The sequence below is a fragment of the Panthera leo genome, chromosome B4 (assembly GCF_018350215.1).
Source record: "Panthera leo isolate Ple1 chromosome B4, P.leo_Ple1_pat1.1, whole genome shotgun sequence".
NCBI classification, from domain to species: Eukaryota; Metazoa; Chordata; class Mammalia; order Carnivora; family Felidae; genus Panthera; species Panthera leo.
Window position 1 is genome coordinate 105,007,198 of NC_056685.1, and position 22,540 is coordinate 105,029,737.

The 22,540-nt window shown below is 38.1% G+C and overlaps 1 protein-coding gene and 1 long non-coding RNA gene across 3 annotated transcripts in view; one reads left to right on the plus strand and one right to left on the minus strand.

Annotated features, from left to right (window-relative positions):
* The window catches only part of TMTC2 (transmembrane O-mannosyltransferase targeting cadherins 2), a 412,004-nt gene that overhangs the window by 19,783 nt on the left and 369,681 nt on the right, over positions 1 to 22,540 (plus strand). Inside the window, exon 1 of one of the 2 annotated variants that reach the window (XM_042947265.1) lies at positions 8,217 to 8,262. The exons of the other annotated variant lie outside the window; for it this stretch is intronic. The gene's annotated coding sequence lies outside the window, so the exon portion shown is untranslated. Of the gene's footprint in view, positions 1 to 8,216; positions 8,263 to 22,540 lie in introns of those variants that run through there. 2 annotated transcript variants of the gene reach the window in all.
* On the minus strand, positions 4,312 to 8,062 carry LOC122224877. The gene is made up of 3 exons (XR_006204978.1): positions 7,870 to 8,062; positions 6,210 to 6,398; positions 4,312 to 4,862 (listed from the first exon to the last, which is right to left on the minus strand). It is a non-coding gene; the product is annotated as an uncharacterized LOC122224877 (long non-coding RNA).

Genomic DNA, 22,540 nt, shown 5'->3' on the forward strand with positions numbered 1-22,540 from the left:
CGTCTGAACCAGGGTTTGCTCACCTCTGAACAAGACTGTAATTCCTGATCTCATAGTGTTGTTATGAGCATGAAATCCACTTCAGCTTCATATGCATTGTTTGCTCTAATATGCCAGGCACTATGTGAGTGGAATGGCATGCAAATGATGAATCATATGTTCTCTGGTCTCAAGGACCTCAAAAACCTGGTCAGTCATCATATAATTTGGTTTCCTACATGAATGAACACTTTGCTGAGGTATGAGAATACCCAGCGGGGGTCTGTAAGAAGAATTAGATTATCTCTGGAGAGACTGGAAAAGGATTCATGGAGGAAATGTCGGGTCGTTAGGATGGTGGAACTCAAAACTGTGACTGCAGAGTTTTACATGTGTCCTCAGCATGGATGATGGTAGATTGAAAAAAAAAACAAAACATCTGGCTGCTCAGGATGACGATGCTTGGCTTAGCAGATAATGAGGGCAGGAGTGCGGAGACATAGGTTCTGCTTACATAAATGGGTTAGAAAAAAGCTTAGGGTGAAAAGCTGCCACCACACTGAGATACTGTAATAGGATCATGAGTACTTTCCATCTGATGCCAATATACTATTGTACTTTGATCACAAACTCCATTTGCACTCCAGGCCCTTCTTACATGTACAGGTTAATGATTACTGTCTGTTTTCTCCATGTTCACGTGTGTAAGACCTTGTTTTCTTCATGTTTACCGTGTGGGTAATATCTTATGAGCTCAGTAAATACAGAGACAAAACCCCTGTTTGGGGCTCTTGTCTCTTCTTGGACATTAGTCTCTCTCATACTGAATTCTGCATCTGCTCCCTTGCTGGACAAGAGAGAACCCCAGACTCCTGGTCTGTGACACAGGAGGAAGTGGTATGACTTAATGTGGTGAGGTTCAGAGATGGACTTATTAGTGAGGTTTCTGATGCAGTACTCTGAAGATGGAAGGAAGAACCAGGGAGAGGCTGCTCTGGCTCCCAGCTCAGATCTTCCTGGGCCACGAGTTCATTTGAGAATAAAGTCAGTTCTGAGGAGTTTTAGAAAATGGTAAAGCTGTATGAAAATACAAAGAGTATCGTGAAAAACTCCACAAAAATAATAATTAGGCATGCAGTAGATTGTTGTGTCCTTTTAATAATTATGTGCAAAATACAGTGAGTTCTTTGTGTATTTATTTTCAGCTAATCCTCTCAACCTGGTAAAGCACTTACTTTGAATGAGGACATGGGCTCTGTGAGGTTAAGTAACTTGCCTAAGGTCATGGAGACATTAAATGATGAATTGGATTTGAACCCACACAAGTGTGTCTCTGGAGCTCAGGCTCCTGACCCCAGTCCATTAAAGTACCAGAATAGATGAGAGTTCAGGAGATCTGCGTTTGAATCCTGTGTTTTTCCTGGGAACTGTGTGAGCTTGCACCTTTACTTCAGCAAGTATTTACTTGTATTTCCCCATCTTGGTCATTGCAGCATAGACAAGAGATGAATCTGAGGCAATTTTGCTTTTAAAGCAGCTTTCTTTGGGCCATCGATCCCTTTGGCCATCTGGGAAAACCGATGGACTTCTTCCCCCCAAATTGTCTTGAATGCAGAAACAGAACATAGAAGCCAAAAAAGTTGAGATATAATTATCAAAATGCTAAAACCCCAGTTAATTGTAGTAATATACATTCTTCTTTATTAATCGATTTAATAACAATCAAGTGGCCGATCCATTAGCTGCCATAATATCAAAGTAATGATGAGTGTAAATGATTTTTTTTTTTTTTTTTGAGAAATTTGCAACAACTGCACTGTGATAGAAAAGTGTCTGTGATTCTGCATGGTGTCACTGCATGGTTTGCTGCCTTTATTCATAATTAAAGGTAATCCTAAATTTCTTGAGGACTAGAAAACTAAGCTGTACTTTTTTTTCCCCATCTAAGTTCCTGGGCTCCTTAAATTCTTTCTGTGCATCAGGATGAGAGCCCCTGGTAGGACAAGAAGGCATTTATTAAGATGCTACGAAGAAAGAAGGCAAAAAATAAAGGTCATTGGTAGTGTAGAGGTATAATATTTTTTGGACTTTTACCTCTCTAAACTGGAGGAGTTTGGCTGGGGTGAGTAGCTGGAAGCCTAGGAAGGGATATGGAAGTTCATAGTGAGAGTCCATCATTGACTTCTATTAATGGGGTGCCTGGGTGGCTTAGTTGGTTAAGTGTCCGACTTTGGCTCAGGTCATGATCTCACGGTTCGTGGGTTCAAGCCCCGCATCGAGCTCTGTGCTGACAGCTCAGAGCCTGGAGCCTGCTTCGGATTCTGTGTCTCCCTCTCTCTCTGTTCCTCCCCTGCTCTCACTCTGTCTCTCTCTCACTCTCTCAAAAATACATAAAGATTAAAAAAAAAATTAAAAAACAAAACAAAACCCTGGAGCTTATTCTTTTCCAGTACAGGATCATATAAGCTAACAAAATGTTGAGATTTTGTTTGTTTTGTCTTGGATTTTGATCAATAATTTTATAACCTCAAGGGTAGGACTGGGTAGTTTATGTTCAGAAAATCTGATTATTAGCTTTGACTTTTGATTAATAAAATGGGAAAATACATTGTGAAAAGACAAAGTTAGGCATAGCAACTTTTGGAAAGCTAGGCTTGGGTTGAGAACAGTGGATACACTTAAAGCGGTCTGTGGAGAAAATGTTGGAAACTGCCGATTTGGATAATCTCTAATACCTCTTTTAACTCTGATTCTTTCACCCAAATATCCTTGATATTTATGGCATACTGAAATAAGTCTCGTTTTCCATGAATTCTGATGAAAGAAAAGAAAAAAATGAAAACAGATGGAAAACCTGAAAAGTAACTCTTGGTTGATTGACAGTAAATGTGGAGAATGCTTTAGAAAGGAAATGAAATGTTGTCTCCAGCAGATGGAAGTGTGTAAATTTTTCCTCCACATTAGAGCTAGAATCACTGTGAGTGGTAGTGTTTCAGAGACAGAAGAATAGAAAGAAAAAATTGTATGATTATCATCACAGGTAGAAGTAAAAGAAAGGGTTCACATTTTTATTAAAGGCTCGTGCCCAAAAAGGAAAAACCTTTCCTGCAAGATGTGGGTCCTACCCTTTTTTCCTCTTTATTTTTCATGCTTTGTCCTCAGAGAGCAGCCTTTATCTTCTTCCATTTTTTCTCTTCCCTTCCAGTCCTTTCGGATCCTGTCACTCCTTCCTCTCTGCCATTTCCACTCTCCCCTCTCTTCGGTCCCCATTTCAGGTGATGCTGAACATGGGCTCAAGAGGAGGCATCTCATTGAGCCTCACAGAGTTGATGGCACTTTGAGAGCTTCTTATTTGCATATTATCTCATATGGCTCTGCATAGCAGAGGCACCTCTAAATTCTGCTAGGTGGCTCAGGTAATCTGCTAAATAGAGTGATACTCAAGCTACAATTTGGGAAAGGGGAATGGCAGTCGTGGAGATGCTGTGGATTGACTCGCTTGCCGGAAGCCCGAAGACTGGCTCACACATTCAGAAAACTACAGGTTGTTCAGAGTGACCAGTCTCAAGGATGTATTCTGGAGACCTGCCAGAGATGGAACTTACAGAAGCAAGGAGAAAGGAGTTTGTGATGGGCCCTGGGTGACAAGCTAAGGAGCTAAGCTGAAAGCTAGCAGGGAGCCCTTGAAGGAGAGAAATGATCAGGCTTGGATTTTAAGAGCGAACCCTCTGATGGAAATAGGATGGATAGACCAGAAGACCCAGTTGAAGGCAGAACAGGTAGGAAGCTTTCGCACCAAATAAGGGGAAACATTGAGAGTTGTAACTAAAGCTGAGGGGATTAGGAGAAGGAAGCAAATTTGAGGGAGTAAAGAAGATTCTAGAACATGAAGATTGGAGAGACAATGGGTGAGAAAGTTTAGGAATTTGTTGAAATTTCTGAGGATTGTGGATACTTTTAGTATTTCCTGTGTGAAGGGACATAGGAGGAAAGCAGTATTGAAGGGAAGGCTATAGAGTTTGGTTTGGGACATGTTGAATTTGAGGGTCCACTGGCATAGCAACTGTGGAGGAGTTTCCAGAAAACAGGGGTAGGGTCTTACCTACTTTACAATTAGTGTATTGTGCACTCAATGTGTGCCAGCCAGGGTTCTAAGCACTTCACATAGATGATCTCATTTATTCCTTAGAATAGCTCTGTGAGGTGTAGGTATGATTATTGTGAGAAAAATGAGTCATAGCAAAGTTCAGTGACTTCACTAACGTTACATATTTAGAAAGTGGTGGAGTATCCTGTAATTCCGTTTATATGAAATGCCCAGAAAAGGCAGACTGGTAGAGAAAAGAGAAAGGAGAATAGTGGTTTCCTGAGAGTGGGAATGGGGGTGGATGTAAATACACGTTAGAGATCTTATTAGGGTCATGAAAATACTCTAACCCTGATTATGGTGATAGTTGTACCACTCAGTAAATTTACTAAGAATCATTGAATTGTGCACTTGAAACGGGTGAATTTTATGATATGAAACTCGATAAAGTTGTAAAAAATAGTGTTTGGGGTTGGGATCATTATAAATGTTTTATTTTAGCTGTTGTTTTCACTTGGGCTATAATAGAAAAATGCTTTTAAAGATACCAAGGCATGTTCAAGTGCTTCCTGGCACCCTGAAAATTGTGCCTGTAACTTAAAAAAAAAAAGTATTTGTTTTTTTATGCCAATCTTTCAGTTTTTGCTTGATTACTACTGTCCGTGAAGTATTTTTCTGTTCCTGCTTGCACCTTGCTGGTTCGAAGCTCCTTTGGGATACAGGGCAAGATGACTAAGCTGTCTTCTGCCTGCTGCCTGCTCTCGTTTGCTCCTTCTCTTCCTTCTGCATTCAGAAACTGTGTTAGGGATGAGGAATTAAGCAACAACAACAAAAAGAAGATAATTAAAACATTCTCCTGTCACTGGCATTCTAAAATTAGATATTATAAATAACTCAGTGGGGCTCTGAGTCTTCCCTCATAGACACAAGGGAGGTTCTGTATAGGATTGTTCCTCTGCGTATTGCCTTGGTTTTACGTTTTGGTTCATGGGATCTGAATATAGGTCGGGTACAACCTTGTTTAGAAAGTTCCCATTTTGTTATAGGCCATGAAAAGGATTCCTTGTATCCATATTTGCTATGATACCTTTAGAAGCAGATAATGGCAACAGAACCCAAGTCCTTCCTCCTCTCTTCACCTCTTAGTTCTGTCACATTATCATCATTTACTTTTATTTTTTTCATTATGAAGTAGTATCTCAAATCATCCAATGTTATATAAAATGTAAAAGAAGAGAGATAATGGTGTTTTGCTTCTTCTGCTCTGTTTTACAAACCTTGGTGTCTAAATCATTTTTTTTTTTTTTTTCTTTTGGTCAAGTAAATCCAATTTTGAATGCAACAAAGACTTTTCTGGTAAATCTTTGGCAAATCTGGTACATGTTTGGGCAAAATGTCAACTTGATGTTTGAGTTTTCATACTGTGTTCTGAGGAGCAAGCCTTTATTTCTTTTTTTTTTTTTTTTTTTTTTTTTCTTTTTTTTTTCAACGGTTTTTATTTATTTTTGGGACAGAGAGAGACAGAGCATGAACGGGGGAGGGGCAGAGAGAGAGGGAGACACAGAATCGGAAACAGGCTCCAGGCTCTGAGCCATCAGCCCAGAGCCTGACGCGGGGCTCGAACTCACGGACCGTGAGATCGTGACCCGGCTGAAGTCGGACGCTTAACCGACTGCGCCACCCAGGCGCCCCGCAAGCCTTTATTTCTAATCCTCTGTTCTTATTTGTGTCATCAAAGAATGGCACTGATTGCTGGTGGCAGATTAGAAATGATAATGATGCTATTATCAGAATTAGTGGACACTTGTCAAGTATTAGTGGCACATTCATATTTGGATGCATTGGAATATTTGTAAATTGTTTCTGTGAGTGTCAGTTAAATGTGGGGGCAGATGTGTGGTAGGTACCTGGATTTATCACCAAATCTAAGTAGAATGTCTTTAAGGCTGTGCACTATGGTACCATATGATGAATGGTTTATTAAATAGAAAACGATAAGGTTGACACATAAAACTAAAACTTTGTGATTGAAATGCCCATATGCCTTTTCTGCTTCTCACATACAAGCATTGCTTTTTACACGATTTGTTGAGGCAGGGTGGCAGAGGGAAGGAGATATATGTAGAGAGGAGATAGTATTTACCTGGCCCTCCAGAACAGAAATAAATATCTTCACATTTAAAGTCTCACAAATCTGAAGAGGAAGACGAGCGGGAGATTTAGACGGCTGGGCTGTTTGTGTTCATGAGGGAGAAGTGTATCACTTCCAGCCTGGAAGTTGAGGTCCTTCAAGCTGTTAGTGATGGAATTCTTCACCACATTGTGAACCTGCCTGCAAGACAAATTTATTATCTGTTTGCTGTTTTTACTTGCAAGAGTAACAAAGGATCATTTTTATATTGTGTGCTTTAAGAGTCTTATTATTTAGGCACCTAAATTGAACAAATAAAAATCAGCTCTTTAAAAAATTGGAAACAATTCGAACATGCAAAGTAAGAAATGAGCTACACAAAATACTTTGAAATCTTCAGGGGACCTCTATTAATTATTCAGAGGGCATTCATTCAGTAAATTGTTTAGTACTGTCAATGTGTCAGGCATTTCGCTAGGTTTGAAGCTGTAAATCAGGTTTTTATTTATCCCGAATTGTGTTGCAAAAAAATACAAAGCAAAGGAAAACAGAATAAAACAGAAAACAGGTAGTTAGTAGCCAACAACCTAAAAATTAGGACAGTTTATTCCTAGATTCATATTTGCAGCTTTCTTAATTTAAAACAAATTAAAAAGAATTTGACAACAGCAGGCTCATATTCCTGCATGGAACCAATTAGCAGGAGCAAAAGAGTGACTGCCCCCTCATTACCAGTTTTATAGATGAGACAACTTAAGAAACACAGTTAGGCAGTGTCCCCAAGGACGCAGACTGTATATTGTGGAGTTAGATTTCAAACTTCATCTCATCCAATTAAAAAACAAAAAAGTTCTTTCTGCTCTCTCATATTGTGGAGGTTGCAAAGCAAGATATAAACTAATATTTCCTACATTTGGCGATGCTTTAAATCTGTGAAACCTGAATTATGCTGGTACACTCTAACAACCAACCTGTAAATCTAGGCAGGAGTTTAATTTCCTTTCAGAAAGGGAGCTGTTAGAGGCTCAGAGCATATCTGAAATCTACTAAGTGACAGTGTCCAGATTAGAACACTGGTCCCTGGCCTCAGGTGTTGGAGATTTTGGAATGCTGTGAAGATCACAGTTTGGCTAATAATCTGAATATTAAGCTCAAATTCAGAAAACGTGTTCTTCTTAGGTGTAGGATGAACCATATAACAGTGCTGTTTTGGTCAAGAGTGGTCAGAGATCAGCAATTTCATGTGGTTTAGTGAGTATTTCTGAAGAGGTACACCCAGTCACCAGTATGGTTGCTACATTGTACTTAATGTTTATAGAGATTTAACCTTTCATAGGAAAATGGAAATTGGGAGTTTTGGAGTTTATTAAGCAATTTATTAATATCCAAATTGAAGCTGTGGATTCCAATGAGCAGATTAAGCTTATAGATCTAGGATTTAGACTTGGCAAACACTATACTTTTTGTCCATTGTGGAGAGTTTAATTCTGTTGATTACAAATATGAAACAGCACCTTTCCATTGTAGCATATATATTCAGGATATTGAGTGCTAATATATAGCAATTACTACACTTCTATGGCTTTTGTTGATTATATTATAAGTAAGTCTGAATTACAAAATATAATAACAAGGTAAATAAGCAAAGACTTAAAATGAACAAAATACTCACTGAAAAAATGTCAACAGCCATCTCTTTACTTTGCGGATTGTAGACTTTCAGGGAATCTCTGTTTAAAGAATGAGTGAAAACCTCATGCAATACAGGTGCCACGACATTGGGTGAGTGCTTTTTCCTACTGTATACCCAAATTGCTCATGTGGTAATTGCCGTTGGGCATGTGCCTGGTAGAGAAAATGTGATTCTGTCTCTTTATCACGATGTCATAATGTAGGGGAAAGAGCATAGCTTAGACTTCACGTAAGCTTGGGTACGTGTTCTGGTTCCATTGGTTTTCTGTATGACCACAAGCAAGTTATGACTTGACTCTTGTTTAACTGCACAATGGAAATGGACAATATCTGAATGCCAGGGGAGTTTGAGATTCAGTGTGCAAAGTTCATGGTAAATAGTACAGGCTAGCTAAATGGTAGTTTTTATTGCTATATTCGTTGTTTGTTGAAATGATGTTTTTAGTAACATTTTAAAGTGATTCCAATTTTAAAATACAGTGGTTGATTTACTTGATGTCTAAAATTTCATCTTTTCTGCCCTTCTTGCTCCCCACTTTTTTTTCTTTCTTTCTTTTTTTTTTTTGTAATAGTTTTACTGAGATATACAATTCATCCCTGTCATACAATTCACCCATTTAAGCTTGTACAGTGTACAGCTTTTTTCCATGTTTATATATTTTTAATAAAGATTATATATATTTAAGTTGCACAACATGATTTGATATACAGTTGACCTTTGAACAACCCAGGAGTTGGAGGGTCAATTCCCTGCACAATCAAAAATCCAAGTATAACTTTTGACTCCCCAAAAACTTAGCTACTGATAGCCTGCTATTGATCAGAAGAAACCTTACTGATAAACAGTCTATTAGCACATATATTTTATATGTATCACATACTGTATTCTTATAATAAAGTAAGCTAAAGAAAAAGTGTTATTTGGAATCATTAGAGAAAACCCATTTACAATACTGTACTGTTTTTAAAAAATCTGCATATAAGTGGATCTGCACAGTTCAAACCCATGTTGCTCAAGGGCCAGCTGTACATATAAAGTGAAATGATTACTGTAGTCAAGCTAATTAATATATCCTCTCCTTACAGAGTTAACACTTTTTTGTGAGCGCACTCGAAATATACTTTTAGCATGTTTCCAGTGTTCAGTACAGTATTATTAAGCACAGTCATCATGCCTGTATATTTAATCTTGACTTATTTGTCCTGCATAACTGCAGCTTTGTGCCCTTTGACCAACATCTCCCCATTTCCTTCCCTATCCCCCGGTCGCTGCCATTTCACTTTCTCTTTCTGTCATCTGATTTTCTTCTTATTTTAGGTCCCACAAATAAGTGAGATCATACAGTATTTGTCTTTCTCTGTCTGGCTTATTCCACTTAGAATAATATCTTCAGGGTCCATCCGCGTCTTCACAAAAAGCAGGATTTCCTGCTTTCTTATGGCGGAATAATACTCCACTGTGTATCTTCTTTATCCATTTGTCTGTCAAAGGCACTTAATTATTCTGAATCATACTGCAATAAACATGGGAGTGCAGAGATCTCTTTGAGATCCTGATTTGACTTCCTTTGAGTATCTATACACAGTAGTAGGTTTTTAATGTATTCACAGATCTGTACAACTGTCATCACAATGCTTAGAACATTTTAATAACTTCAAAAAGGAACTCCATATTCTTTTGCTATCATTCCCTATATACTCATTCCCTTCTGTGTGATGCAACCAGTGATCTTTCTTTTTATGTATATGTTTGCCAGTTCGGGACATATCCACATGCATGTAAATGGAATTATATGTAATGTTTTATGACTGGCTTCTTTCACTTAGCAAAATGTTTTCAAGGTTCATCATATGTCATAGCATGCATTGGGACTTCATTCCTTCTTATTGCCAAATATTCCCTTGTATGAATATGCCACATTTTATTTAGGCATTCATCAGTCGATGGATATTTGGGTTTCTATCTTTTGGCTATTGTGAATAGCGCTGCTATGAACACTCCTATACAAGTTTCTGTTTGAGTCCCTACTTTTAGTTTTTTGGGTATATTCCTAAAAGTGGACTTGCTGGTTTTGTGGTAACACTATGTTTAAACAGTTGAGGGACTGCCAGACTGTTTTACAAAGTGGCTGCACCCATTTACATTCCCAGTAGCAATCTAGGAGTTTCCCATTTTCTCCACACCTCAACACTTGTTACTATCCTTTTCATTGTCCTCCTAGTATGACAAGAAATGGTGTGTGTGATATGGTATCTCATTGTGGTTTTGATTTACATTTTCTTGACGGCTAGTACTGTCGAACATCTTTTGTATGTCTCCTTGTTATTTTATTGTGACTCTTGAATAAACCAAAAAGCTCTAACTTCTGTCTGATTTGTCTTGTCCAACTCCTAGTGGCCAGGGTTGGGGGGGGGGGGGCGGCGGGTGTTGAATGATGAATGTGCATCTAGAAAGCTCAGCAAAAGAAGATTTAATAAATGTTTCTTACTTCTGCTATATTTTAGCTATCAGATCAGGAAAGGAAAACAAGAGTAGAACTAATTGCTCATCAAGAGAGGAGTAACAAATATAAGTGGTTCCGATATGCATTTAAATTAGATTACATTTAATGAGAGGTTTTCTAAATGGAGTTAATTTGAAAGGACACATAAGTCATTGGGTTTAATCTGTGTACCTTTCAGTAAATAGCTACAATCCCTCCTCCCTCCTTAATTTCTGGTAAATAAAACTTACTCTTCAGAAGAGCATTTTACTTTCTTGCTCCCCATGATCTCTCTGAACAGCAGCTGCTGGGTGGGTTCACTAGTGTAATCCATCTGGTTAGAGGACAAAGTCACACTTTCCAGTTCCTTATGGACCAGAAAACATGGGCATTTTGACAAAGGAGCAGGGAAAGTAAAAAGGTTTTGTATTTGCTTTTTCTTGTAATAACTTCAATTATGTTTTCATTTTGTTTTTTCTTTGCTGAAATAAATTCTACTTTGGTCACTTTCAATATTAAACTCAACAACAACAACAACAACAACAACAACAAGTAGTCATCTTTAGTTAGCTTCCTGCTGGATAGGGACTAGATCTGCAATTATGCAATGAACCTATTGTCTATAAAAAAGACCCTCTGCATCCAACATTTGACTGTGAGATAATTTCTAAAAATAGTGGAGTAAGAGGATAACTGACCGATTTAGCACATGCTTTGAAAAAAATTCCAAGTTAATTTTGGTGAGAGAAGACAGAAATAGAGATTAAAATATTCAAGCTATTTAAACATTTATAGAAAAGTTAATGCCTTGCCCGGACAAAATTTCTAAGATTTCTGTAATGATATGTGTGGCCATTTGTATAAAGATGTACTATTTTTTTCAGAGTGCTTTTCCATTCAGTATCGTGTTGGCTTCTCACAAGAACTATGGTATAAATAGGGCAACAGTAATATCCTCACTTTAGAGCTGAAGAAATTGAGATCTTAAGATGGTAATGACCTATCCAAATCTGTCTTCTGGTTATTGATAGAGTGAGGATTTGAATCTGGGTCTACTGACATCATCAGCACTTTTTCTCCTGCACTGTGTGGCTGTTTCACTTTTGCTGGATTGCTTCTGGAAGAACTCTAAGGTTTTTTTCTTTGTATATTTTGCAAAATGTTCACCAGCTCTCCCACTCCTGCCATTATAAAGACTCTCCTAATGAATTATGCATCAGCGTTTGACTTAAAAAAGAAAAATCAAAGGACTTGGATTTAAGTAGTATTCTCACATGGAAACATACTACTTCTTACATGCTTTTCTTTCCCCCTAAAATTGTTTGTGAAAGAATGATTTAAATACTAATGTGAAGCCTCATATGATGTTGCCACCTCAAGAATATGTGATTTACTAAGCTGCGGAAAGTAGTTTTAAAGAAAAATTAGCTTCAGTGGCATTAAAAAATTCTTGTTCTTTCCCCCCCAATTTCATCAACTGTCAATAAAATCCATCTTAAGAAGCAAAGTGGATTTTGACAAGCAGTCCTCACTTTCTGCTGCAGGTTGTAATTGTCTGAATTTAACATGCTCCATCCGATTGATCTGTAAGACTGTAGAGTTTTCATGGCAGGTGTCTATTCATCGTGTCTTTGTGGTACCTGTTGTAGACTCTGACGCATGGTAGGCACTCATCAAATATGTTTTGAATGAATGAATTAGGATTTCGTGGTTCATTATCTGATGTGAAGGAAGAACATAGTCAAAGAATTAAAGAGAAATTTATAACTAATAATTATTAGACCTCAGGCCTTATAATTTGGTGCAGGAGAGGGTTTGAGGCTGAGACTAACTGGTGCAGGTAAGTTGCTCAGAGGCAGGAGTTCTCCTTGGCAGAGGAAGGCTGGAGGTGTGGAAATTTCCATTTGTTTCTATTTAGAAATTCCCACTGCATCCTGAAACCAATATTGCACTCTATGTTAACTAAGTAGAATTTAAATAAAAACTTGGGAAAAAAATTCCCACTGTAGTTTGCTGCTTTTGGTGAGCTGTGGTTGTGCAAGGTGTTCTGAGAGATGGGATCCATATGGCCTTTTCGGCATTACCAAACCAACGTACAGGTTAGAGTATATTACAGAGCATCCTAGGATATCTGAAAACACATCTAGTCTGCTCTGTGCATTGAAAGGCAGAGTGTAGGCTTTCTCTCAGTAACCACTTGAGTGTTGTCACTTACATCTTAGAGGCCCTGGATAAGTCACTTAATTTCTCTGAGTTCCAGCTTCCTTATCAGTCAAATGATACAAAGACCTTTGGATTTGTTATAAGAGTTTACTATTATTATAATTTGTTATGAGAGTGAGTGATAATATAAAAAAAAATATTGTCCAGTTTCCTCCTGACATAACTCAGGTTTGAGTGTAGGGCATTGAGACTGTGCAAGGTAGACTGGAAATTCAGAAATAATCCTTTATTAATTTTGGAGTCTTAGAAAGTACCCTGGTGTCCTTTAAGGACCTATCATTACCTTAGGAGGACCGAAGGGAGATTGGCTGTTTAGTCAGAGCCTCTCACCTGTCAGGCTTAAATAGGAGTCACATAACAATATGCTACTTGTTAGACTTGAAGGACATAAAAATGTTGTATGGAAACTTGGAAGGAGACTGCTAATCAGTTGTCAAGGGTATATTCCGTCATAAATCTTTTAGCGATAGATTGGTATGACTCTCTAAGAACATATGGCCATTATTGTGTGATGTTGTTATCTCATATTGTGTTTCTCATAGATAGTAGCATCTAGTTGTACTTCCCTGGGAAAAATATTCAGTAACTTCATGACCTTTGACAATATTCATGTTCAGACAATAAACACCTCTGGGCTACTAGTGTCCAGGAGATGATACATGCAAACCATAGAGCATCAGGAAGTTAGGGAAGATAAAGGCAGTTGTGAGATGATCACCTCACATTTTTGAGACCTCTTACTATTAATTATCCAGAATCTCAGAGTGTTCCTTTCCAGTAGGAGGAGAGCAGGAAGGGGAGTTACAAACTAGATGTAGAGCAAGAGGCCTCTCCTTGTTCAAAAAATGTGTTAATAAAGAGTTGGTTGTTATTGTTGTTGTTTTTTAAGTCATCAGTAGAGAATATTTTTGGAAGGCATCCAGATTTGGAAGTGGGGTTAGGGGAGAATATTTTTTCAAAAGATCTTGCTAATCTGTATAATCAAAATAAGTTTTCTTTTCACCACTTTTCCACTTTTTAATTTTCTGTCATCTTTGTAATACCTGGAGGTGTCTCCATTAAGTGTGAATTTATTTGTACTGGATATTAACTTTCTTTTGAACAAGTAGCATTAGAAAATGGAAATTATGATTTATGGATTTTGGGACAAGTAGTTCACAAGATTCTTATTTAGATAACATGTCAAGAAAAATTGTTCTGGATGTCTCTGCTGTTGTTGACTGGAAGTGGTTCCCAGTTGTTAAAAGTGCACACAGATTGAGATGAAAAGCATAGGGGAGACCCTAGATGACTGAAGATGTGCAGGAAGCATGCGTACCACATGGTAATGGGATGGTAGTGACACTTGTGGTTTTTTACCTAGCAAAAACAAACAAACAAACAAACGAACAATATTCCTTGAGTGTTTCCTAAGTGCCAGGTATAGACCTAGGCTCTTTATATACAATGCTCCTCATTTCCCAGTGACCCTGATAGGAAAGTTCTGTTGTTACCTGTATTTTACAGATAGAGAAAGTAAAGCTCCCGGATACTATGCAATTTGCCCAGGTCACATAGTTAAAAAGTGAAAAAGGCAGAGTTTGGGCTCAGTCAGTTATCCCATACTGCTGAAATGCTGTGTATCCTTGGGAAGCCTCTTTCCTTTCTTGATGTGCAATTGAGTGACCTGTTAAATAACGGAAGTCTGTTTTCTTTGTGTCTCTTCTAATTCTGATCTTTTGTGTTGGCTTTCCTCACAACACTTTGTGACATTTATTTTATTTTTCATTATAGAAAATAGAAAATAAAATAGAGGAATTAAATTGTAATTCTAGCACCTCAAGCATATAATCAGTCTTAACCCTTTGTTCTATTTTCTTCTAATCCTTTTCAATGTATGTATTGATTTGTTTCTTCTGCTGAGACTAAACTACACTATTTATTCGAAGCCTTTGCATCCAACTCTTTGGGTCTTCAGATTTTCTATGTTATTCTCTTATATTGGTGTGACAGAGTCTCCTCCAGAGATGCCTGGCATCTTATTCCCAAGACAGGGGATCCACAACTTAAAAAAAAAATGCATTTTTTATTTTTTAAATTTTTTTAATGTTTATTTATTTTTGAGAGACAGAGATGGAGCATGAGTGGGGGAGGGATAGAGAGAAAGGGAGACACAGAATTTGAAGCAAGCTTCATGCTCTGAGCTGTCAGCACAGAGCCTGATGTGGGGTTCAAACCCACAAACCACGAGATCATGACCAGAGTTGAAGTTGGACACTTAACTGACTGAGCCACCCAGGCGCCTGTTAGAAAAAAAAAAACATGTATTTTTGGGGCACCTGGGTGGCTCAGTTCATTAAGTGTCTGACTCGTGGTTTCGGCTCAGGTCGTGATCTCACAGTTCGTGGGTTCAAGCCCCACATCGGGCTCTGTGTTGGCAGTGCAGAGCCTTCTTGGGATTCTTTCTCTCTCCCTCTCTCTCTGCCCCTCCACCCCACGTCTCTCTCACTCTCAGAATAAACAAATCTTTAAAAAAATACATGTGTTTTTAATTCAGGCTTCACCCAGAAACCTGAGAAGGAGGGCAAGAAATCACTCCCTAATGCAACTCCACGGTGTCAGGATAGCCAACAAATCAAACCAACCAAACAAACAAACAAAACCCAAAAAGCACCAAAGTAGAAAGGAGAGAAAGAAAGGAAGAAAATGAAATGGCAGAATACTGAGCAGCTGAACAACTTGTAGCTGTTAAGCACTTTGATGTCTGTGTTGTGGTGTCTCCTTTTAACACTCTTGAGATAGAGCTCTGAGAGCCGTGATTAAGGATCTGCTCTGGTCTTCGTCACCTCATTGCCTGTTCCTCCACCGGTCCCCGATGGTCTCTAGCATTTGCAACAACACATTGGAGTAGCTGGCAATGGCGGGCCCTCCTGTGCTCCCGTGGCCCTCGGCATCACTTACCTCACTGGAGTGCCTGGTTCTCTGCTGGCCTTCTGGTTGCGCAAGCATTGCTAAAGAGATGAAGTCCTATTCGGTTTTGTCTTTTGTGTACCCCCAGAGCTTATTATACAGTAGGAACTTTATTACTTAAAACTGGCTTGAGATTATTTAACTTTCTTAATTTTTAGGAAAAGTTTGTTTTGATTAAAATAATCCTTCTAATTTGAAAAGTCAAAAGTACTACGAGGCTTTTAATAAAAAACAGACCCTCCTTCATTCACTCCCTGTTTTAGAGCTGCGTTTCCCCAAAACGGCCACTTTCATCTCTTCGAGCTTTACTTCTGCTGTAAGTATCTGTGCGCTGGAATAATAAGAGGGTGGCCCTAAGGCCACTCGTCACTTAGGTGCCCTTCAAAAAGAATTGGTGATGGGTATGCAGCCGGCAACGCTCTGTCCGCTTTGAGCAGCGCTGATTTTAGGGGAGACAGATTTTCAGGTCTCCGGGAGATGCTTGCTACTATTGACCGTTCTCTTTAACCCATGTGCACAGAAATGAACACCCTTAGCCCATTGTTTTGTACAGTTGTGTAGCACATGAATATTCTTCAGTGAAGGTGCTAGTTGAAGAGTGAGGTGGTTAAGTCATCTCAGAATCAGAGGCAGAGGAATGAGAAGATAAATTTAATAGAGCCATCCTGAAAAGAAAGCTGCCTGTACATCAGTCCCCTTTGCATTACTGCAGGCAGCTTCTCTTTTAAAAGTCTAACAGGCACACTTTGCAAAGTGAGATCTACTTGGAAATTGTGGCTCACATTTTCTAGGGAGGTTAAACGAAGAAGTGAGGCATAGAGATAACTATTTTGTCTTTTCAACTATATAAGTTATTCTGATTAATGTGTTGGCACATGGAAAACTGTTGCATTCAGAGTAGCTAGCGGCTTTTTCTAGTAGCTTGTGGAGAAGCAGACATCTTCAATAAGGTAATTATTTTAAGTGCATCTGTAGCTATGTAATGTGCACATGTGTTTGTAATTACAGTTGGCGAATTTAGAATCAAGTGCCAGATTTATCGGTGTTTATATATTCAGCAAATGAAAAAATCTATTTAATATTGGCTGCTACCTTTACAAATGTGCATTGTTTCAGAGTTTGCAAAGCACGCTCCTTGATAGTTGTCACCACTTAAATTTGCTGTGTAATATGTAGCACAGAAGATTGCGTTGGGTAACCTAACAAGCTTATCGCTGAACTGAGCAAATGTTACTTCGTAGGTTGCCAACATGGGGCTCCAGAGTGTCTAGCCGTGTGGTGGTAAGACTTGGCATGTAGGAGTTCAGGGTTTTTTCTCATCTTTTAAAGAAAGAAAATTATACGTTAGTGAGTACAGTAATATTTTCAGTAAGTAGAAATAACATGCTGTCAGGACATAATTTATGAGAAGTATTTAGTAGGCCATATACAAATTTTAGAACAGTGGGAATTTTTGGCTAGAAATTTATAGCAGTTTGCTCTTAACTAAACTCCAGGCATCAGAGGCCTGCATTTAAATACTTCATATGTACATTAATTTGTTTACTTATCAATTTGTTGAAGTTTTAGGCTTTCGTATAAATAACAGGCCCTTTTTTTGGGCAAAGTCAAGAAGAATAACATGTAGGATTTAGTGCAAGTAATGTCTTACATAAACAGTTTAGTTATGTGTGTGCGCACTGCAGTGAGATTGCTGTGTAATCAGGAACTGGTAAACCAAGGAAGTGTGTAGCTGGCGAGGTCCTATTTTGTAAGGAGTGGTTTATGTAATAAATGACGAAATGGCTCTGCTTTAGTTCTCGGATCACGCTAATATATGCAGAAACAACATAGAGCCAATTCTTGATTAATAGGAAGTTTACCTAATTTGTAAGTCATGAGGGCTGCCCCTTTTTCTCCTTGTTCCTTGCCTCCTCTGCTTCCCCTCCTCATTTTCATAACTGCTTGGAAAAGGTTTGGGTGGGAGAATGATGAGGATTTATCTGGTCGTGATTTCGGCTGATGTTGTTGGAACCTAGGAATGGTTCAAGTGTCTTGCTGGTGTTAAACTTCAGAATTAGTCCTATAGGTATTAAAAAAAAAAAAATGTTCAGCCTTCTTTACCAAAAGCAATTTCAAATTGACTCTGGCTGTATCATACTGGTTCTGGAAATTTAAAATTCTGTATCAGGCTTTACTATCAATTTTTACACAGATTCTTGTCAGAGTAAATGTCTCAATGGGGCTTCTCCCCCCCCCCCCCCCCCCCCCCAGGCTACTGTTTTCTGGAAGAACAGCTATCCTCCCTGCACTTTGGTTCTCATGATCTTTTAAGGCTCAATGAACAATTGAACACAGTAGTTACACACAGACAGATGAGGACTAATTCAGATTTCCAGCTGTGTGGAAGCATGGGTTAGCTGTATTTCTGTAGGTCACACAATTAACTAATTTTATAGTTCTAATTTGGAATATTCCAGGGCCTACGCAAAACACTGTTCGCTGGAGCTTAGAAACTGATAAAACGTAGTTTCCTCTTGGGTGCCATCTGAACAGGGTTAATTGCCCTAACAGGACCCTTTTGGAAGGAGTTCCAAAGCATGGATACTAATATCAGCATCACTGTGAGATGTCAGTGGGCTGTATTCACATAATTAAAGCAATTAAAGGCATCGATTAATATAGAAGAAAACTTTTAAGAATTTTTAAATTTTCATCATTTTTAGAAAGAATCTCTTTATTTTCTTCAAAATACTTTCCCTGTTCATTTTGCTTATATTTATACAGTTAAAGCAAGTTGAATAATGGAAATGATGCAATTAAGAAAGGATGGATATGGGATAAGATCATTTAAGTCTGTTGAATTGTAAGGAATTCCTTGCTGTGAGGTGAGGGTAGCATGTAGGTTTAAGGATACCAAAAGTCATCACAGATTTTAGTGCTATTTCAGTTCAGTAGACATGTATTGAGTACCTACTGTGTTACTAGGTAATAAAATTCTGATTAATGGGATTCACAGATGAATAAACACACCGTGTGCATGCCAGCTCCCTCCTTGTGCAGAGTTAGGGTTATGAAGTCCACGGTTAGCAGCTTGTTCAGTGCTTTCAGTTTTCTTCTTGTGTGTTTGTGTGTGTGTGTGTGTGTGTGTGTGTGAGTGCGTGCATGCATGAGGGGGGTTAATATACCTTTCTAGGAAGTATTTACAGGCAGTCAATCTAAGTGATTAGTCTTACTTGATCTTTTTTCTTCTGGTAAATGACATGACTTTGAGTATACCCCTCTTAGAAGGTAGAAGTTGTTTTGAGGGAAGTTTTCTAAGAGATTATGATTTTGACTGTTATGCCAATAGCAAAGAAGAAGCTGGAAGACAGGGCAGTTGGAGTCCAGAGAAGTAAGAAACATGGTGACACGAAGGAGATTTTGTCTGTCTTCTTTGTGGAGAATGCCAAAGGCATTCTGTGTGTAAACTTGTGTAGTTCTTTGTAGATTATACAGTGAGGCTGAGCATATATCCAAGGAAATATCTCAAGTTTACATAGTCATGGAACTGGTCTTTAAAACTGTGTGTTCCTTCAGTTGCATACCAGGATATAAAATGGCAAATTTTAGCCCACGAATATTCACTGAGGCCCAGGTCAGATGCAGGTTGCTTCCTCCTCGTCATTGCTGTCACTGTCTTACAATTTTATTAAAGAACTAGCGTGTGCACTCATTCAGTTCTTCAATGTCAGCTGAGTGCGTAGAATGAGTCTGGCCTTGGGCAAGTCACACCAAGGTGTGTGGGTAAATCCCTAGTCTTTTGATAAGAAGGAGCTCAGCTGAACAGATAATTGTGCTTTGTGATATTATGATGTTATGCAGTGGTTGATATATAAGTTTTCTGTTGCCATGTAAACAGTTACCATAAGTCTGAGCAGGCTTGGTTGTGTTCTCTGCTTGGGATCTAACAAGGGTTAAGTCCAGGTATCAGCTAGGCTTTTACCTGAAGGCTTGGGGAGAGATGTGTTTCCAAGCACATTCAGGCTGTCAGCCGAATTCAGTTCCTTGTGGTTGTAGGTCAGAGGCTCTCATTTTCTTGCTGTCAGCTGGCGGTCACTCTCTGTTCCTAGAGGTCACCCACATTCCTTCAAATGAGGCTCCCTCCATCTTTAAAGCCAGTAGTGGTGTGTCAAGTCCTCTGGTACTTTGAATCTTTCTGACATCCCTTCTATCATCAGCCAGAGAAAACTTCTTGCTTCTGAAGGGCTCATGTGATCAGGTCTACACCCTTTTGCCATAATCACAGGATTCTCCGGGGGCAGAGATCATGAGCATCATCTTAGAATCTTGCTCACCAGAGTTGTTACTGGAAAATGAAGAAAGGTTTAAAAATGGCTTCTTGGAGTTGGTGATAACTGAGCTGGAGGGACATACAGTTGGGTTAAAGTCCAAGTCTCCACTTACTGGCTTTGTCATTATTATCCAACCAATATTTACTGGGGGCCTGTGTTAGGAGCAAGTCACTGCACTCTCAGAGACTCATTTTCCTCAGTCACAAATTGGGAGACCTATATTTACTTTGAAGGGTTTTTGAGAGAATTAGAGATAATATAATTAAATACCTGACAAAGAGAGGTGCTCATCCATGGAGCTATCAAGAGGGTATATTGGAAAGAGTCTGAGATTTGTTGCAGGTGGTGAGGAAGTATTGACAAAGGTTAATTTACACATTCTGTCCCTTAATCAACAGGCATTTATAGAATCCTAAATAGGAGCGCTGAGACTAGGGTAAGTGAGGGAGATACTTGCCTTGAGCACAAAATATTAGGAGGTGGAGAAGGTTAGTGCCAAAAACTCAGTAGTAAGATAAATTACATGCTAGGCAATATTTTAAAAATAAAATTAATGCAAAAAATCCATAATGAACCAAATATCAAAATAAATAATACTCCTTGTGCTGAGCCATACTGTGGTCTAAGGCAAAAGGAAGTCAGTGATACTGATGCTATCTTTATTTAAATATTATTTTGTTTTAACTTGGATTTTTAAAAATAGTGTGTTAATTTCTCTATCTTGATGCTGAGTTTTAAATTTTGCACTCAAGATGAAAGCCTTTGTCACCATACCCTAGCCCTGGCCTTGTTCACTTGGTAGAAGGTTTTTCTTTTCCCTTTTGGGACCTTGGAAATCGGCAATAGAGCATAGAAGTTACATAGATGGTACAAAAAATTTAGTCAAAGTCACACTTCACTTTGAAGATGGTTTTTGACTACATGTAAATATTATTTTAGGTTATCATCCTGTCATTGTTCTCAGTAGTTCTTCCATTTCTTCATGTATTAAAAGAATGACCAACAATTGTCAAGGTGATTAACTTATTTTTTTTTAAATATGTACTATGTGGGAAGTACAGAATTCTTTTTTTATTTTGGAGTTGCTTTAAACATCTTTGAGTATCAATAAAGCCCCATTAGAGTGTTCCCATAATAACGGATCTGTCAGTTTTGACTTTTTTGTTTAATTCCTCTCTAATTTCAGTGGCTTTGTAATCGTTCTTTTTAGCTCTTGAGTTTTATTATGGGTGCTTTCCAGTAATGTAAGTGGTTAGGGCAACTGACACATAATATCAGAATGACTTTTTTATTGCAAATCTGTGCTCTATTGTATTTTCCTTCTACAGCCTTGTCAGAAAAGGCTAATATTTTCTATGGTCTGGGCATTATTCCCATGGTGGATATTTAGTCCTGTGATTGCTGTATTATTGCTAACATTTTAACATTTCTGAGAAGTACGAACCAAGATGCCGCTTGTTATTTTGAATGTATTCCAAACAATAGACTTTACCTAAGAATAGATAGTTGGAAAAGGAAAACATTGCTTCTGACTAATACAGGCTCAAATGAAGTCTTTGACTTTAATGAAGGTTGCAGTTATACAGCTTTTATGACATGCTAGAAAAATTTATTAATCTCCCTTTTAGCTTACAAATGAACAAATGCCCCACATTTACACACTCATACACCCATGATTTCAGACATTCTTAAATCCTGTAAAATGTGAGCAACCCAAAAGCAGTTGGAATTTATGACCATAAAATAAAATGTCCATCAGGGGAGGTCATATTAATTAATCTGAGGGAAATCTGATACTTCCATTTAAAAATTGTTCTGAATGGTTATAAGCATTAAGTGACTAATGCCATGAGTGGTTTCCTTAATAAAATTTTGACTAGAATTGTAAAATTATGGTGTTGTTTAATCTCCATCCTTTTGAGAAACTTAAATCACACTGATGTCATGATAAATTTAAATAGCAGTCAATATAATACAATTGAGCCAAATTTCTTTCTATATTTTTGCAACTGAACAGTCTTAACACATGCTTTTTTTTTTTTTTTGAATATCACATGTCACTAGTAGGAGAGTAATGTTAATAATTAAAATTGTTATGTGCAGCTCTGTTTAGAAATGAATTTGAACCTACACCCAAAACATCCACATTGTGGAACTAGAGGGTTCTGTTTACCGCTTTAAAGCAACCACTCTGTAGGGAACTTTTAAAAATAGCTACATTATTAATATATTTATTTAAAATGGCAGGCAGCTCTCTCTACCCCAGGAAGGGAGCAGGAAGTAGATGCCACTGTAAGCAACATAATAGGCTTGTTTCTTAGTTTTGTTTGTATACATATTGCAAATGGTTCAGGAAATGTAAATGGATAAATAGTCGGAAGTGAAAGATGATAAACATGGAAATTTTCAACTACAGCTTTGACTGTAAAGAAATTTGACGTTGCTTTAAATCTGTGATGCTCAAGCTTGCCGATAGCAAGCCAGGAACAACCTATTGAGCTATTTTGTATGCTTTTTAAAGGAATATTTTACCTTTCTAATGCCTAACTACCAGAGCCCAACAGGAGATAATTCCCTGATGTTTTTGTGAGGATCACATTCAACAGAAAGCGTCTTAGGCAATGATGTAGAATAATAAATATATGTTGGGAGAAAGGAAGAAGGCCCATTGGTGTGCAAAGCA